We start from the raw sequence: 8,110 nt of genomic DNA, 5'->3' as shown, positions 1-8,110 counted from the left end.
GGCTGAGGTTGCTGCCATGAAGGTAATATAATAATTATAATAATAATATAAAAACATATTTTATTGTCCTTCAGAGCAACAGCAGCAAAAATATCAGGCAACAAAAGTAACAAAGATCAAATTTATTTAAAAACAGAATTATGAATAACAATGAACCACAAAGGAAGATTTTCAATAAATTACAATAAATATTGACCTTATTTATTTATTTATTTCAATATTGATTTGAATTTAATGAAGTTTATTATGACAAATTAATCAGGATCAATAAAGTTTGGCTTTTTTGACAGAAAAACATTTAATGTCAAAATGAGTTTTACAAAATAATGACAAAAATAAGTGATGGTATAAATATTTACCTTAACTAACCAGGTTGATTGATTGATTGATTGATTGATTGATTGATTGATTGATTGATTGATTGATTGATTGATTGATTGATTGATTGATTGATTGATTGATTGATTGGTGTTAGTATTCTCAGAATGAGTTCTTTTAGGTAAAATGTTGTTTATTTTAATTAGTTTGAGGCAAATATTTGGATTTAATTGACATTTAGTAGGAATCAGTTTCTCTTTATATTAAATGTTTTTATGTCAACAAAACCAAGTTCTGTAAATCCTGATCGATTAGTAAAAATCAATAAAACAGCAGAAGGACTGAATAGTTTTTAAGGTGAGGAACGTTTTCCTGTGAACGTTTCACCAGCTGCTTTCTGTTTCCATGGTAACCCAAACAGGAAGTTAAGTTTCATCATCGGAGCCGCAGTTACATATTTTACATATTTTATACATTTTATATATTTTATATATTTTATATATTTTATATATTTTACATATTGTTTTTTTTTCTTATGGTACCATTGCACAGATCTCACAGCTTCTCATCATGAAGTTAATAAAAGTGTCAACGATACTTTCAGACTCAGTCTGGAGGTTGTAGGAAGGCGACGAAATGAATAAAGAAAGTCGTTGAGGCCGCGGGAAGGATTGAACTGCTGCTTTTTATACTGATGGTAAGTATATTTATAGTATATCATGTTGCTTATAAGTTTTATTTTTGTTTTATATTGTAAAATTAATTATCATGAGTTATCTGTAATGTATGCAGAAAGTATTTTTGATTCTTGAATGATTTATTATTTTTGTTTGTTTTACAAATCCATGGTGAATAAAAGGAAAAATTCACTTCTGATTAAAAACATTTCCAAAACTGTAATATATATAAAAATGAAGAATGAGATTCATTCACTCATTTAGATGTGAAATAATGATTGTATAAATATTCTCCCCCGTCTAGTGAGCATCTACCAGCTGTATTTTTATTGTTCATGGATTATTTTGAGAATTTATTTATTTTACTATATTCAGATGGAATTGCTTTATGTGTTCTGATATTCATTTTTATGCTAAAATCTTTCAGAAGAAACGGATGCAGCTGTGCAGACGGAGATACAAGAAATGAGTTGGACGGATGGAAATTTATTTATTTTTTTCTGTTAAAGTTCTGTTGCCAATTTTTACAGTTTTAATTAAAGAAAATAGTTGAACTTTTGTGAATGGATTTACATTTTTGTAACATGATAAACAAGATTAGGGTCAAAGGTAGTTTAATGTGGTATCCTCTCCTTTTTCCAAATGAGGAATAAAATCCCTTTTCAGCTTATTGTCTTCATTCTGTTAGTTTCTCCTGTAATAAAACTTTTGAACAATGTAGATTTTTAGTTGGGTTAAATTCTTCTTTCGTTTAACAGGATGGTTCAGACCATGAACATTGTAGGATATTATATTTAGATCAGTCATATTATTACCATTTCTGGAGCTGCACTGAACCTGACAGCTCTTTGAAAAGAAAAATATGCTACACATAACATAACCTCAACTGAAAAGGATAAACAAAAACTAAATATAAACACTTATTGGGACAGGAACCCCAAACAATGATTGAAACATGAACAAAAGTTTTCCAAGAGTGTCAGCATCAGAGAGCTGTGGTCTTTTCTCTCCCATGAACAACCACTGTGTGCTTGAACAACTTCCTAATAATTGTCTAAAGCCCTAAAGACTCAACACTCCTTTCTACTCCCTAATAAACACAATTTTCTTATAATTTAGTACATTATTTTACAACTAGCGTTTTGTTTTTATCCCCTCCTTCCTTTGCAGATCGTGACCATTAAGCTCTCTATAGAAACATGCATGTATGTCTACATACGTAAGTTACCGTTGGCACGATGACGTCATCACTCCAGGGGGTCCCTCAGATCCGCCTCCGTCATTTCGAGCTTTTGTGTCCGGTCCCCTTTACCGTCATCAGATGTTGAATTGTCTCCAGTCTCCTCCTCCACCTTGATGCCCATCTCCTTCAGAATAGGCGCCGCTTCCTCCACTGTGCTGAACGTCTTTGTTCCGGGTCCAGAAACACTTTCCGTTGGGCCGATAGGAGGACTGCGCCTTCACATTCCTCTCCCTCACCTGTTTTCTTTTCTTTTGGACCTCCGTTGTGTAATCTTGGTTGAAATAAACAGACTGCCCTTCATAGCAAATCTTCTGTTTCCAGGCCTGCTTCATCTTATGACAGAGGAAATAACAAGTTCATGTCATCATCTGGGAGGAGGTTACTGGTTTCTCAGTCACAAGCTGGTTGCAAACCTGAGGCCAGCAGGTGTCAGTCAGTCAGTTATGGTAGATCTGAAATTGGGTTTGATGACCTCAATATGAGAAGCTACAGACTGATAAGAGGAACCAAAAGTTCATGTCATCATCTGGGAGGAGGTTTGTTTGTTAAAATTTTATGAAATCTATTTGTTCTATTTGATGTTTGTTATGATAAGAGGAGACAAAGAGCTCTGTTGGTAATTAGTCCAACGTTTAGAAACTACAGCGGCTGTAATGAGCCACAGCAAATGTAAACAAAGGTAAAATAACCCGAACAGGTGATCAACTCAAAACCATTCGTACCTTTTTACTCTCTCTCTTTGTAGTTTAAGCACACTTGTTACCGTATCAACCGCCTGCGCCCCGCAAGACGAGCAAACATTACGTTAAAAACATAGCATCCAGTCCGTTACGATATCAAGTTTCCAGGCTTGATATTTATTTCTGGATTATTAATCAGCGCTTCCCTGAACGCAGCGATGGTTGATTTACTAGCTGTACTTTGTGTTAGAGTGGCTAACACGAGTAACAGTTTAGTCCAAAGCGTTTTCTGCTAAAATAAAATCTTTAGTGTGTGTCAGATACACGTTGCATATTGATCTGTTTAGCTAACGTTAGACTGTGTAGCAGACAGGCTTCAAGGTGTAGAAGTTGTATCAGAACTGCTATTATGCTGTACTTAGCTAACGAAAAGCTAGTGTTTGTGAGACTGCCACCCACGTGACCACGTAGAAAGAGCATCAGCCAATGAAAAGCGGCCCCTCTGGTAAGGTCCATGGTGTCGTTTTTCTCCGCCCCCTCGGGAATGCCATGGATTCTTATGTTGTTGCGCCTCATTCTCGACTCCAAGTCTTTGCATTTTTCTGATAGTTTGTTCGTTTCCCGCTCCATCCGTGTCATCTTGTCTTCATTATTTCCCAATCTTTCCTCCATGTGAGCCACCTTCTGCTCCAGGGCCGTTGTCCTGACCATGAGCTCTCCAATGCTCCCCTCCAGTCTAGCCAGTGCTCTCTTGTTGTCTGATGTTCTTTTCGCAGCCCCCTTAGCTCATGAAGTTTGGCCGAGTCACGGTCTTCGTTCGGCGGATCCGATTGCTCCGCCTCATGGCTCTGCACTTTCGCCATTCCGGTACTCTTTTCTTTTGCGCCTTTCTCTTCCGTATTCTTTCCTTTCTTAACCATATTTTCCATGGATGTTCTATAAAACTTTAAGAGCGGGTTTTCTTTAAATTCTACCGTTTTTACCTTATTTTAACGCTAGTTTTAGTCGTGTTCCTCAGAGCAGCCTTTTCTCCGGTCTTTTACAACATGGCGCCACCGGAAGTTCTTCAGAAATGTTTTTATCACAGAGCGTTGTGTGAAACATGCCACACCTGTAGGGGGCGGTGCAGCGCCAAGCTAAAGCCTGCCAGCCAATCAGATTGCTTTAAAACAATGACTTCCTGTTAGGAATTAAACATGGCGGACAGGCTGAACAGAGAATTCAAAATTATAAAGTTAATAAAACAAAGTAAGTGGAAATTTTGTTGCAGATCCTGAAGTTTTCTAAAACCTCCACTTTGGTCAGAGTTTTTATTAAAATGTTTTTCCTCTCCACTGTCGCCACGTGTATGTTCAGTTCCTGTAAAATCAGCAACTCAACGTGAGCAGCCAGCAGGTTATCTGCATCCTGAGATAAAAACCTTCAAATAATTGTAATGAATTAAATTCATAATAACCAGGATCAGTTGGAAAGTAAATATTATTGAATTCTGACTTTCTGTTTCTCTGGTTCTCCACCCTGAAGGAAAATAAATCCTGAGATTTTCCTCTCTCGTCTTTCAGGTTCTGTTTCTGTTGTTGTTTCATTTTAAATTTATGCAACTTTTCAAGTTTCAGTGAAACTGTGAGGTTAAACTTTCTGATCGTCCATTGCAGCATTAATCGACCTTTTCTTTCACGCGGCAACACGCGGCAACACGCAGCAACACGCGGCAACACGCAGCAACATGCAGCAACACGCGGCAACACGCGGCAACACGCAGCAACACGCAGCAACACGCAGCAACACGCAGCGCCTCCCGAGGGCTGCAGGTTTAATCTGACATTTATTCTAAGATTGATTCTCTCATGTTTCTGTTTCACTATGAGGAACTGAAACCACAAGAATCTGTGAAATTCAACAACAGCCAGTTCAGCACAAACACGTCAAAGAACAGAATCTATTCATCCAGGAGTCTTAAAGTATTACTGCTAATATTATAGTAATAAATCTGTTTATTGCATTTGACTACAAAAAGATGAAAAATATTTTCGCACAGAGAAAATGTTCAACTTCACATTTTGCTCCAAGTAGGAAAAGGTTTGGCCACCGGGGTCAGAGTTCAAACATCTTAAACCTGATCTGATCAAAACACAAACAACTAAAATTATTCTGTTTCATGTCGTTTTTAAACACAAGTTTAGTATTTTCACAGAATGAAACTCATACACATAAACTACATGGAGGGAAAATTTAAAACATTTATTTTTTCTAATTTTGATGATTATTGCTGACAGAAAATAAAATATCAAATTCAGAGCCTCAGAAAACTAAAATATTGTAAAAACTTTCAGATCCAGGAACAGAAAGAAGCTCAGAGTTGATTTACAGATTTTATTTATTCAGCAGCTTTTAAAATAAAAATGTAGATTTACTCAGAAAAATAGAGATTTTTACAAAAATAACAAAAATCTGCATAAACATGAGAGAGTTAGTTTCTGTTCTCCTAGAGAACGGTTCGATCAATGGGAAATCTGAAGATCAATACATGGAAATATCCACTGGTAATCAGATTACTGAGAAAATATTTACTGCAGATTCATTTCAGCAGGAAAGTTTAGATTTTTACAGATGGCTCCCAAAATCAATCAATCAATCAATCAATCAATCAATCAATCAATCAATCAATCAATCAATCAATCAATCAATCAATCAATCAATCCCTTCCCACTACAGACATCAAACCCTCTTTATTTTTATTTTACTATGTTTAGTCTTCAGGACTTTTTTTTCCAGTTATAAATAAATAAATTTCTGCTTAATTAAAATAAATTGTAAATAAATGAAAATTAATCAATTTTTAATTTTAACGAAGGTGAAGGAAAGCTGAACAAGATAACTAATTAACCTGGATTAAAATCAAATAAACCAAAGTTAAATCATCTCTACCTGCAGCGGAGCGTTCTGGGGTCAGAGTTCAAAGGTTAAATGAAAAACTAAGAGGTCAAAATAAATAAAACGACCTTTAACCTCTGAAAAAGTAAAGTATTGTTCCAAGTTGCACATCAAAAGTCACAAACATTAGATATAAAGCAGGTCCAGTTGGATATTGTCCTCCAGTCATCACGTCCTGAACAGAACCGGAACCGGGCCAGAACCGGGTCGTAACGGTTCCTATGTCCTGAAGGCTCCAAACGAGGCCCGATCGATCAGCTCCTGGCCTTCACTGATCAGAACCTTCAGCTGGTCTCCTCTCCACAGGTCCAACAGCTGGCCCACGTACACCGTCCGGACCCGGTGCTGGGCGGCGCCGTCCGGGGGCCCCGTCGGGTCCGGGCCGCCGCCGCCGTCCTGGGCCCCCATCAGGTCCATGTCTCGGTCGTAGCCTTCGCTCCGCCGCTGCAGCGTCACGCGGAAGTCCCTGGCCCGGCCCTTCAGGACGAACTTCATGTAGACGAAGTAGAGTCCGGTCTCCGGAACCACGATGGCCCGCAGGTCCTGGCTGTAGGCGGCGCCGCCGAACCTGGCTCTCCATTCCAGCTGAGACCCAGACAGCAGGTACTCTACGTTAACGGAACCTGCAGAAGGACCGTTAGCATCCGTTAGCTTAGCATCTAAACCAGAATGACACACTTCCTGTTCAGATTGAACAATAAGTGAATAACTGGGATTAAAATCAGATTTTTATCACAATAGTGGAGTTTCACCTGGAAACAGTTTTATTAAATAATATCTGATGTGACGATAAACAAACTGCAGACCTGCTGCTGCTGCATCCTGGGTGCACAAAGCAGCATCACCACAGATCCTTCCTCCCAGAGGTTACAGAAATCATTTCTGATTAATTCTGTTACTTTATGTGCATATTTGGATCAGTTTGATATGTTCAGTTTTTTATGCTGTAAATTTGATTATTAGTTCTGACTGTTTTATTTCTAAATGCTTCATGGAAACAGATCATCTTCCTGCTCTCCTGTCAGTTTGTTTGAATAATGAAATGAATTGAGATGAACATCCTGTTCTGCAGCCCAGAGACTCAAACCTGAGCTACTTTTATATAAACATCAGTGGAAACCTGGGAAGGATCAAATGTTTCAGTTTCCATGAGATTCTTGGCTTCATGCTGCTGCTTATTTTAATATCTAAAGACAAAAACTCACGGAGGTCGATGCTCAGCGGTCCGGCGGTGGGAGAACTGGTGGTACTGGCTGTGGACGGGTCGTCTGCAGACAGAGGAAGGTTGGCGGTTAGGTTCTGGTTCTGGTTCTGATCAGCAGCCGGACGGAGAGGAAATGAAGGTTAACAAACCTGCAGGACAAAGGCTCCTCTGGGCCGAGAAGGACGGATCAGAATCAGACGATTTCTGTGAATAACAGAGGAAGTTCTTCAGAACCGTTCAGCACATCTGGGTCTGATCAGGTCAGGAAACTAGCAGGACCTACTAATATCATTTTAAACCACAGGGGGCGCCATTTGTAAAGTTACAGTCAAAAATTACCAGCAATAATTCAAGTTATTTAGCCTGTCAGAGAAAAAGGACGTTCATTTAAAAAAGTTATTTTAACCAACTTATTCAATCACAGTGACAAATTAAGTATTTTGCTAGCAAGCTATACATTAATATTGAGCTTCAAACAAATACCATTTTCATTACTCCGCCTGGGGGAAATATTTAGCTTGCTAACTAGTTTGAAGCTAAATGTTTAGCCAACAAGCTACTTCACTAATATTGACCTAAATATTTTGTTAAAAGCTAAATATTTAGCTTCAAACTAATATTTACTTAGCAAGCTAAATATAGTTTGAGGCTAATTATTTAGCTAAGTGGCTAAATGTTTAGCTTTGAGCTAAATAATTTGCATTTGCTTCAGAAATATTTAGCTAAATGATTAGTTTAAACTGTGACATTTATATATGATAAATGAATAAAAAAAAATAAAAACATGAGGTTGAGAAATGAACCGCCATTTTTAGGCTAGCTCAAATCTTTGCTGTTTTTTTGTTTTGTTTTGTTTTGTTTTTTGGGGGGGTTTTTTGGACCGTTTCTTTAATCCAAACCAGGCTGAACTCAGGAAGGTTTTACTTTAAATATGAAGCCAATAATAAATATTTTAATATACTTTTCAATTATGATGATTCCGAGTCACAGCAAAAAATTTGAATCAGAAAAATTAAAAACTGAGCAGGTTCTGGTGGTTTTAGAAGCCGAACCG

The sequence above is a fragment of the Gambusia affinis genome, linkage group LG17 (genome assembly GCF_019740435.1).
Source record: "Gambusia affinis linkage group LG17, SWU_Gaff_1.0, whole genome shotgun sequence".
In the NCBI taxonomy this organism is placed as follows: domain Eukaryota; kingdom Metazoa; phylum Chordata; class Actinopteri; order Cyprinodontiformes; family Poeciliidae; genus Gambusia; species Gambusia affinis.
This window is presented reverse-complemented; position numbering follows the sequence as displayed.